The sequence below is a fragment of the Argiope bruennichi genome, chromosome 8 (assembly GCF_947563725.1).
Source record: "Argiope bruennichi chromosome 8, qqArgBrue1.1, whole genome shotgun sequence".
NCBI lineage: Eukaryota > Metazoa > Arthropoda > Arachnida > Araneae > Araneidae > Argiope > Argiope bruennichi.
The window spans coordinates 38005510-38018253 of record NC_079158.1 but is presented as its reverse complement, the minus strand read 5'-3'; positions in this window follow the sequence as shown (position 1 = coordinate 38018253).

The following is a 12744-nucleotide window of genomic DNA, read 5'->3' as shown; positions in this document are numbered from 1 at the left end:
ATAACCCAAATATATTCAATCATAAACATTCATCTCTTTCATAAAAAAGAAAAATTTAAATATCAAAATTAAGTTATCGATCTATGAATTTGGAAAGTTTCAAATTTTTCGTTTTTCAGAAATATTTTATAACAATATTATGAATACCAAATACTGTTCTCTAAATTATAAACCCTCTAAAACTTTTTCTGTTAAGTCAAATTAACAAGAAATGAGTAACTCATGATGAATAGAATCCATTTTACAGATAACTGCCCAATCTTTAATTACTACTGAAATTTTATTACTACATAAAATAAATCAAAATTTTTTGATTAATTTTTTTGGACAAATAAATTTTATTTAAAAAAGAATTGATTTTATACATACTTCCTTAATTTACTACGACAGGAAATCAAAGTTTCGAGTGAAAAATCGATCTTTTATTGTAAGTTACATTACCAATGAGAAATTATAATTTTACGGCTTCCAATTTGAAACTCAAGGTAAATTGTAATTGTTTTAAGCAGGATATTTATTAAGAGCAATGTGTACAATTTCTGAGAGAAGCAATACGAAAATTGAAGGTTAATTTTTTTTCTATCCTTTAATAGGTAAATTTTAAATTTTCGGTGTCGCATAATATTATTCAAAACAACATAATTTTGTTTAATATTATATAATACAGGGTGATTATAATTAAAGTTTAAGTTTCGAAACGATATACGAAAAGAACCACTGATGAGAATGACATCAAATTTGAACGGCATGTTGTTGAATAAGGCGGAAAGCGTATGGCAGAAGAAAAAAAAAATTTAGTTTCAATTTTTAGCAACAGATGGCGTTGCATTGCATTTTCGAAATATATTTGGATTATGAGAAGTAAGGGCGTGTTTGAACTCCAAGTAAATTTAGACGTTGCTTATTTAGCCCGTGCTATCATTTGATTCTGAACCTATTGTTTAAAAAAACACCTCATATGCAATTTTAAAAATGCTATCCTCTAATCTATACATTTCCTTATTTTTATGCCAATCATTCAATACCAAGTTGAGAAGTGTAATACATTAAATTTTATTTAGAATCAAAGCTTTCTTATAATAGACGGGAAAAAAAGGAAATTGGATTAATCTTTGTCTGCCTACATATCATTTACAATAAAATGGATTTGAAATTATGGAGTAAAAAATTGTGTAACATTATGAAATACAGAATTTGCAACCACTTTTCCAATATTCTAAAATATCATTAATCGTAAAATAACGTAGAATTCGCAATGCTTTCATCATATTGTATGTGTATTATATTCAACAAATGATACAAAATACATTTCATGGAATGTATTTTCATTAAAAAAAAAGATTTTTAAAACCATATAAAAAATAATTTTATAAAACTATATGTAAAACTAGATAAATTTCTGGTAAAAAATATTTTTTTAAGCAAAATGTTACTTTTTAAATATTTTTGAAAATTTGTTTCTTTAAAGATATTATTATATACTTTATTATGCACTTCGAGCATATACTGCATTCGGTATTTTTTGTTAATCATCAAATTGTGCAACGTTTCGCAGATACAATACAATATTCTGATTTTAATGATGTCTACAGTTTTATGGTTATCTTTCTGATTTAATGAAATGATAACTTTAATGCAAACTGAACGAGTACTTTGTTTTAATGTATTTTATTAATGCCGGGTTTACACTCGGCCAGTTATAAGATGGCCAGTAGGTAGCCCATGCCCAGAAAGGAACTATTTATATTTGCCACAATTTCATAACATAGATTCAGGCATTGCATGATTGGCCATAAATTGCCGTTTTGATGTCCCTGCATTTTTTTTTTCTGTGCGTATTGTATTAAAATGATGGATATTTACAAAAAGAAAAGTGGTAAAATAAAAATAAAAATCAGCATATCTAAATAAAATAAAATAAACATAATAAAACATATCAACATATGAAAAACTATAGAAAAAAATGGCAAATTAAATGAAAATAAAAAACAGCCTCGCATCAGAAAGAACAAAGAGCAAAAAATATCAGAATGAATCTACGATAAGTGATCAATTTCTTCACGTCAAATTCTACAAACTTGCTCAGTAAGAAAAAAAATACAATACAGCGGCATGCTGTTGTACCATCGGGACAAGTACTTGCCATGGACGGAATAGCAATTTTCAGCCTTTCTACGCATGCGCTGCCAACTGGCCGTCTCATAACTGACCGAGTGTAAACCCACCTTTAGTGCTCATTTGTAGCTAGTCGTGGGTTACGAAAACGGGTATAATAGAAATTTACATATGGACAAATTAAAAATTACCTTTTTGCCGCTCATATATAGAGAAATTATTTTATTTGAATTTGTCATAGCGTTTATTATTTTGCAGAGATTCCAATAAGTACAGTAAATGGTAAAGTCATAAAATATTATTACGACATTTAAAGTATACGAAAAAACGATGAGCAAAAACTCTGCTTAAGAAGTAATTGTCTAATCCAATATTCACTTCCTTGTTGTACGCGAAATGAAATTACATTGAATTACGAAATGAAAGATCATTTTTAATTGCTTGTGACATGACTTTGATTGCATATATTCTGTTTACTGCTGTCCCCATCTATTGGTAGAATAGAGAACTAAAGTAAACATTTTAAAGAAATGTCATATATATTTAATTCAAATTTTTCAGAAAATGGTTTACTTCAATAAAGAAATTAAATAAATAGTTTAAAAAATCAAATTTAAGAAGTAAGCTGAAATAGATAAGTTAATTCAATCACACGTTACTTAAATTAGTAAATTAAGTATTAATTACAATTAATAAATTTTATATTTAATAATAATTAATAATTTTTAATTAATAATATGATTGAAAAATAACAGATATTTGGAACAAATATTTAAAAATAACAAAAACACAATTATTTGTTATTCAAAAAATCGTGAATTAATGCATCTCTAATAAGAAGTACATTGTTAGAGGGTATTAAATTGCACAAAATTATAGTTCCCCTGAATTTACAAGATATTATTGAAGGCTTTTTTTGGTATCTATTATTTTAAAAAAATTAAATGGTTATTTTATATCACTCATCTTAATTCAAATTAATTTTTGTAAACAATTATTTGGTGAAATAACCTTATTAAAATTGCAAGGAAATCATAATAACGAATTTGATTTAATTTATTTTCTAATAATTAAAAAAAACCTATTCGAATTTACAATGACAATAATTCCATTATCAAAGAAGCAATAGTCAATTTTTGAATAAGAATATCTAATTTTAATTAATCACCCGACGTTTAATTCTACAAAATAATCTAGATTTTTAAGATACTACTAAATCATTTATTTTCGAACTACAGAGTTAAAAATAAATTGGGAATTTGTTGTGAAATCGTGCGATAAAAGGCCATTTATCCACTACTAGAGATAAAGAACTGTCAATGACAGTGCAGTTTTAAAAAAACTTCCGATAAGAACGAAAATTAATCTGATATGCAAAAAAAAAAAAAAAAAAAAAAAAAAAAAAAAATTATTTAGCAGTTCAAACGATTGAAAAGTAACAACAATACAAATAAAATAAAATATTTACTAAAAATAGATGAAAAACAGTTCCTTTGAAGAAAAAAAAGTAAGATAAAGTACAGCTTCGCTCTACATTATCTTCACAAATGTATCAAAATTTCAATTTTGCAAGTCCCTTCCATGAACTTCAAGCTAATAAATAGTATTTGTAAAACAGATCCATTTGACTTATTCCATTTTCAAAGATGAACACTCTTGAGATCTGTCAAGAAGAAGATTCTCATTTGATAGGAAACATCGACATTTTTCACCTGAAACATACAAAAATACATTATTAAATAAAAAAGACAATAAGAACAGAAATGTCTACATTTGCCGAGCGCTCAATCTCTGCTAGAAAAGGCGAACACCCTGTTCCACCCGAAACATCGACATCTGAAATCGAAAAGGTTAAAAAATCCATTATTAAATAAAATAGAAAAGAAGAATAGATATGTCGATGCTCACCGGAAGAGCACCTCATTCCCTCCGAAACATCGACATTTCCCACCAAAAATATACAAAAGCACAAAATCATATAGAAAAAACAAGAAAAAAATTATCGAAACTCGACGTGCCCAATGTAAACGCCAGAAAAGAGGAATAGATGATCGAGCCGAAACATTGATATTTCCAAGCAAAAAGCTAAAAAATAAAATGAAATAAAATAAATAGAGAAAATAAGAAAAATGGAAATGTTGAAGCCCACCGAGCCAGCAGTGCCCATCAGAAATGACATCTCGTTCGATCCCAAACGTGGATATTTCCCATTTTAAACGTACACAAATACAATATTAAATAGGATAGACAAGAAGAGGAGAAACGTCGACCCTCGTCGAGCATGCAGTGTCCGTCAGAACTGAAGAATATCTCGTTCGATCCGAAGCATCGACATTTCCCATCACAAAAATACTTTATTATATAAAAGACAATCAGAAGAGAAATGTCGACATTCACCGATCGCTCAGTGCCCTTCAGAAAAAGACGAACACGTCGTTCGATCCGAAACATCGACATTTTCCACCTGAAATATATACAAATACATTATTAAAAAAAGATACGATAAGAAAAGAAATATCGATATTCGCCAAGCGCGCAGTGCCCGTCAAAATTGCCGAACACCTTGTTCGATCCAAAACATCAACATTTCGCACCACAAACATACAAAAATACATTATGAAATAAAAGATACAATAAGGAGAGAAAAGTCGACATTCTCCGAACGCGCAGTGCCCTTCAGAAGTGACGAACACTTCGTTCGATCCGAAAAATCGACATTTCCCACCTAAAACATGCAAAAATAAATTATGAAATAAAATACACAATAAAAAGAAAAATATCAACATTCGCCGAGCGCTCAGTGGCCGTCAGAATTGACGAACTTCTCGCTTTTTTTTTTATTCAGAGATCTCGACCGTTCATTTCTTCTTTTGTGAGAGAAAACGAGAAAATACATTTATCTCACAGGCATCCTGAAAAACAGTCAAAGCAACATGAATTGCAGAGAAAATCCTAAATCAAGTTTTATTTTCCAATATAATTAAAATTTTGTAATAAGAAAATGTAGTGAATTTTTTTTAAAAGAGAAAGAAATCGTCGGAAGTCTAAAATTTGCAACCACGGGAATTATGATCTTTCAAAAACTCTGATAGAATTATTTCTTTTTTTAACTAATATATCAGAAGACTATTACTAATAATAGATATTCAGTATAAATCTACTACTGTACCACAAGACTGCAAATGTTTAAAAATGTTCAGAGAAAATTTTCTTTTAAATTCCTGAGAAATTTAAATGATTTCTTTTTACAAATTTGCAAGATACAGGTGAAAACACTTTTTTCTAGCATCACGTTGTGAATAAGGATTTTCTACATTGCTTCGGAGGACTAAGCTGTATTAAAAACAAAATAACCAACACTACGGTTTATCAATGGCATTTTCCTTTGAATGAACCAGAGCTAATAAAAAGTTCTGCTAAAAAAAGATTGTTCTGATTCTTCTTCAAAATTGTTGTGAAATAACGCTTTCAGAAGATGAATCTCGGCAATAACGTATTTTGATATTGCTAAAATAATGTAAAATGCATTGTTAGAAGATGAAACCTGGAATAATAATGATCCTCGAGTAACAATATTACATATTGTTACAGAAAATAGAAATGTTTAAATAATGAAAAAGGCATTGTAACTTTAAGAAAATGAATTAAATTTGGAACATTAATATTCGGTGGGTAACAGTGCTATGTTCTATTCTATTGCATTGTTTATTCAATAATATTTTTCATTGTTTAAAATATTTTTTCACTGATTCCTGAAATGGCGGTTGATTAGGAAGCTGAATTTAGTAAAATTGAAGAAATTTGGTATGTCAGCCATCTGACTCTCCGACCCGCCTAAACCATAAAAACTGAAGGACCGGACAGCCGCAACAGCACCACTGGCGTGAACTGTGGTTGAGTCCTAAGGGCCACCACCGGCCACGATACAATCATCCCTGAAAGAAGTACGTCCCGTCATCGATGGGAGGAGTCAGATCCCCCACCTATTAGTGTACCCTCCAGGGTGGCGAGATCCAACCACCATGCCGGAAGCATCTCATCCTCATTTCGATGTGCCCCCCGGGGTAAAGAAATTTGGCAAATTATACATTTAATTAGAGACAAAAAGATTAAAACAATCGGCACTTATTAATTAACGGTAAAAGAGCCAAAGCTCATCAAATGCAGCACTATAACCAAATTGGCCCTGCAAAACTATGGAAGCGATTTTAAAGTACGACTTAATTGTTTGTTTTCACCAAAGAAATTATCGCCAACGCATCGCCAATCCTTCACCATGCCAAAAAATCATGGAATAAATGGTTGGAAATGTAAGTGGATCTTCGTTCCTCTTACAACCAACAGCTAACAGTAGTTCACGGATACCAAGGAAATAACGATTTTCCAAAAATTGTGTCGGAATTATTTTTTTAATTATATATCAGATGACTATTGCTTATAGAAGATAATCATTATAAAACTGTTAATGTACCAGAAGATACAAATGTTTAAACATGTTAAAAGAAAATATTCTTTTGTTTCTGAGAAATGAAAACACTTTTTCCTTTTATCATCTTGACATTAAGGATATCTTGAATTTCTTATATTGAGGAAAAAGTGTTGGTTAAAATAGAATGTCAAAATATATAATAGAGTATATACAAAATACATTATGGCGAGAGAACTAATCTGTATTGAAAATAAGACAGTAACAACTTCGACTTATTACGATGCAATTTGCTTTTAAACTAATCAGAGTTAATAAAAAGTTACGCTGACAATTTTTCAAGATTAAGTGAAATGTTGTTTTCTGCTGATGGAACCTCGGTAATAATGATTTTTGATACTTTTGAAATAATGTAAAATGCATTGTTAGAAACTGAAATTTGAAATAATGAAGATTTTAGAGTGACAATTGTTAGATATTGTTAGAGATAATCAGCATGTATTCAAATAATGTAAAAGATATTGTTAAAAAAGGAAGCCAAATTAAATTTGAAGTAATAATATTCGATGAATAATAATGCTATGTTCTGTTGTAACGAATTTTTATACCCAACAACGTTTCCACTTTTTTCTATTTCCGTAATAGTTGTTGATTAGGGAGCTTAATTTAATAAAATTGAGGCAATTTATTAAATTATACATGCCATAAGAAACAAACAAACAAACAAAAAAAGATTGCGGAGTTGGGTTAGGAAGAGTTATTCAGAACAAATAGGGGAGATGCCTATTACACACCGATTAAGACTTAAAGAGCAGGGAATCATACGTCTTCTTTAAGTCTATATAGAAGAAAATAAACTAACTTTCCTTTTTGCTTCAGTAACGTTTTCTAACGCTGATTTTTTTAGTTGTTACCATGTTTAAAAAGAGTAAAGCCAAATATTCCTAAATATCTTTATACATTCCTTATATCAGTTATTTGTTTAAAAAAATTCTGATCATTTTTATGCCTTGTATCTGTAGAATATAACAGTGAAGAAAAAATTTAATTTCCATTTTTCGGCTTTCTTCTGAGAATTACCATAGTGTTTTAAATTATCCTTTAAAATTTTTATCAAGGAATAATGATAAGCAAGCATGTACAATTATCAAAATCTGTATGTCTCATGCATTTGAAATAATTTATTTTACAATAGAAAGTTGTATTGTAACATGCAAGCATGTCATTCCACCAATGATGCTCACTATTCTAATTTAAATCGACAATTAAAGTTTTTAAAGAATCTACCATATAACTTATGTATATATGAGTTTTCACGAATGAAAGTTGGTTATTAAGAACTATTTAAGGCTATATAGTATAGAAGAAAAAATATTTTAAAAACTATTGAATTCAAGAAAAAAAATAAAATGATGCTAAGGAAAAAATCTGATAATGCAGATTTTATTCTTTTCATTAAGAAATGGAGATCGCAAAGATAGAGGAAACAAACATGGCTATACTTTCGTCAAACAGGTATATTTTGGTCGATTATGTAGAAGGTACAAGAAAGGATAATCGTATACGTAAGTCTCAAGGACTGATAGAGTATACGGTGCTCACTCTAATGTGATGGCTATATAGAATACCGATTTGAAAAAAATTGCAAATTTTTTAGAGAATAATGATAGTTTGAGAGATTCAGATGAAATTTTAATAGCTGCTATCACTTAAATTATTAATTAAAGCTGAAAGAGCCAAAACTCGCCAAATGTAGCACCGAAACCAAATTGGCATTGCAACCATATGTCAATCCCACACCAATAAACGGTAAAAGAGCTAAAATAAGTTTTTAAAAAAACTTATAAATATTCTGTTTGGTTGCTTATTTTCGCCATCGAATCACCAATTGCTCATAGAATATATTCATTACTAATATGTATTGAATATAAGGTTGAAAATGTTTAAATATATTGAAAGTAAGTTTTATTTTAAATTCTTCAGAAATGAAAAGAATTTTATTACTCAAATTTGAAATCGATCAATGAAAAGACTCTTTAAAAGAACACATCTTGACAATAAGGATATTTTTATTTTTCTCAGATTATGGAAAAAGCGTTGTTCAAAACGGTACGTAAAAATGAATATTTGGAAAAACTGGTAAAAGATATATTATATCCTCTATAAAAGACTAAGACTATATCAAAAGACTGACCTCTATTGAAATGAAGATTACCAAAATTTCGGCTTGCTTTGATGAAAGTTTCTTGTAAAATCAGAGTTAACTAAAATAGTTCTGCTTGCAACTCTTCAAGATGGTGACGCAGATGCTATCCAGAGATGAATCTCGGTAATAATGATTTTTGATATTGTTGAAATAATGTAAAATGCATTGTTAGAAACTGAAGTTTCGAATAATGAAGATTACCGAGTAACAATAGTTACATATTGTTACAGATAATCGGCCTGTGTTGAATTAATGTAAAAGATATTAGACCGACGGCGTGGTTTTCCCAAATTCTCAATTATACTCTAATAAAGGTGCTATCCCAGATAACGTCTTGCATGGCATTGGTATGCAATAGTTACGAAATATTAAATTTTGGCGAGAATTTAGCATTTTTACTGAATCTATCGTGCCATCTTTGGCAAATTATTTGGCGATTTATCCCTGGCATGCGTTAATAGTATCATAAAATCGAATTTGTGTATTACACTCGTTTTTCTCAATCGATTGAAATAAAAATTGGAAGCAAGATCCTACTTGCATGTCACAAAATCCTGTACCAAATTTGATAAGTTTATGTCATTGCATTTTTGAATTATTGCATTTACATGTTTCTAAAAGTACAGACAGACAGACAGTCCCCGTATTTGAATTTGGCTCAAAATTTTTCTGGTGTCCACACTGTAGATGTTAAACCTGTGTTTGAATTTTATCTATCTAGCCCTATTCGTTTTGTAATTATTGTGTTAACTTGTATTCGAACAGCCGGACAGATGGACTTCCTGAACAGATTTTACTCCAAATTTGATGGAAATCTGTAAATTTAGTGTAAAGGCCGTAGAGTAATTTTTAATCTTCTAGCTTAAGGCATACAGACAGACGGACATTTTCCAAAAATGTGTTTTTCGAACTCATAGAAGACTAAAACGTGGAGATTCACCAAAATATCGTTTTTTTTTTTTGCGATTATTATTCTTTATACTATGTATACGAGAAAGTAAAAAAAATAGTAGCTGAATTAAATTTGGAGCAATAATATTCGACAAGTAACAATGCCACGTTCAATTGCAACGAATTTTTATATTCAACAATGTCTTTCATTGTCTAGGCTATTTTATTTGCATATTCCTGAAATGGCCATTGTTAATTAGCTTAATTTCATATAATTGAAGCAGTTTATTATATTGTTACGAATCTGTAATGCTGCTTCCCAGCATAGTTGGTTCCACCATCGGTAAGAATGTTTTACAGTTATCTGTACAGTCCGTGTGTCGCGTCGGAGGTCCCGGAGTTAGGCGACAAACTTAGCGACCATTTGGCGACGAATTTGGCGCCAAAATAGATTATACCCGAAACATCGAGAATTTTCCCGATCCGTCCAGTAGGAACCGAGATACGCCTCGAACGTTCCTGATTGGTTGAAAGGCTTCTAGACCCGCCCCCCTGAGATCTATAAAAGGAGGCGGCCAAGGCTGCCAGGGTCATCGTAGTCGAAATCGACGCTAAAGAACTGGCCTTCCAGAAATTAGCAGAGCAGCGACGGAATCAAGCTAGTGCTGAACTAAGCTGTGCGCTACTGTCTGCACTAGAGTTTTGTTATATGCTGCTGTGTATACTGTTGTATGCTGCACGTCTCGGCTGAAGATAATCGTCTTCTATGCTGTATATAGTTGTCGTCTTTGTGCTGTCCTGTGTGTCTTCGTGTAAATAAACGTCGTTGTTTCTTTTTCCACTGTCGCCTGCTGATTGAGCGTTCACCACACCATATAACTACCACTATCCAAACGAACCCCGGAAATTTCGTAACAATATTATACATGCTATTAAAAACAAAATGTTTAAAAGATTGAGGAATAGGATCAGGCACAGCTATTAATACCAAAAGCCCAAAAGAATTACAGTATGTATACCAGAGAACTGTCAGCTGCATACTCTTAAGTGAAACATAAAATGTTAGGAAATATTTCTTATAAATCCGCATCGATGGAAAGAAAAACTGAAAACTTTTTTTAAAAATTTTCTTTTAACTCTTGAGAAATAAAAATAATTTCTTTATATAAAATTACAAGATAGCGGGAAGAAGTTCCTTCCTTCAATACATCTTGACAATGATTTTCGACACTGCTTGGATTATGGAAAATGTATTGATTAAAAACACTTTTCTGCTTCCTGTACTTAAAAAGATTCGAAACGATTTATGGAAAATGCTTTACATAAATAGAACCAACCTGTATTGAAAAGATTATACACATTTCGGATATTTTATATTGTTGAAATAATATGAAATGCATTGTTAGAAACTGAAACAGGGACTAATAAAGACACTCCATAATAGTAACTTTTCGGAAACGAATATCTATAATAATGATATCTGATATTGTTGAAATAATGTGAAATGCATTGTTAGAAACTGAAACAGGGACTAATAAAGACACTCCATAATAGTAACTTTTCAGAAACGAATATCTATAATAATGATATCTGATATTGTTGAAATAATGTGAAAGGCATTGTTAGAAACTGAAACAGGGACTAATAAAGACGCTCCATAATAGTAACTTTTCGGAAACGAATATCTATAATAATGATATCTGATATTGTTGAAATAATGTGAAATGCATTGTTAGAAACAGAAACAGTGACTAATAAAGACGCTCCATAATAGTAACTTTTCGGAAACGAATATCTATAATAATGATATCTGATATTGTTGAAATAATGTGAAATGCATTGTTAGAAACTGAAACAGGGACTAATAAAGACACTCCATAATAGTAACTTTTCAGAAACGAATATTTATAATAATGATATCTGATATTGTTGAAATAATGTGAAATGCATTGTTAGAAACTGAAACAGGGACTAATAAAGACGCTCCATAATAGTAACTTTTCGCAAACGAATATCTATAATAATTTTATCTGATATTGGTGAAATAATGTGAAAGGCATTGTTAGAAACTGAAACAGGGACTAATAAAGACACTCCATAATAGTAACTTTTCGGAAACGAATATCTATAATAATGATATCTGATATTGTTGAAATAATGTGAAATGCATTGTTAGAAACTGAAACAGGGACTAATAAAGACACTCCATAATAGTAACTTTTCGGAAACGAATATTTATAATAATGATATCTGATATTGTTGAAATAATGTGAAATGCATTGTTAGAAACTGAAACAGGGACTAATAAAGACACTCCATAATAGTAACTTTTCGGAAACGAATATCTATAATAATGATATCTGATATTGTTGAAATAATGTGAAATGCATTGTTAGAAACTGAAACAGGGACTAATAAAGACACTCCATAATAGTAACTTTTCGGAAACGAATATCTATAATAATGATATCTGATATTGTTGAAATAATGTGAAATGCATTGTTAGAAACTGAAACAGGGACTAATAAAGACGCTCCATAATAGTAACTATTCGGAAACGAATATCTATAATAATGATATCTGATATTGTTGAAATAATGTGAAATGCATTGTTAGAAACTGAAACAGGGACTAATAAAGACACTCCATAATAGTAACTTTTCGGAAACGAATATCTATAATAATGATATCTGATATTGTTGAAATAATGTGAAATGCATTGTTAGAAACTGAAACAGGGACTAATAAAGACACTCCATAATAGTAACTTTTCGGAAACGAATATCTATAATAATGATATCTGATATTGTTGAAATAATGTGAAATGCATTGTTAGAAACTGAAACAGGGACTAATAAAGACGCTCCATAATAGTAACTATTCGGAAACGAATATCTATAATAATGATATCTGATATTGTTGAAATAATGTGAAAGGCATTGTTAGAAACTGAAACAGGGACTAATAAAGACGCTCCATAATAGTAACTTTTCGGAAACGAATATCTATAATAATGATATCTGATATTGTTGAAATAATGTGAAATGCATTGTTAGAAACAGAAACAGTGACTAATAAAGACGCTCCATAATAGTAACTTTTCGGA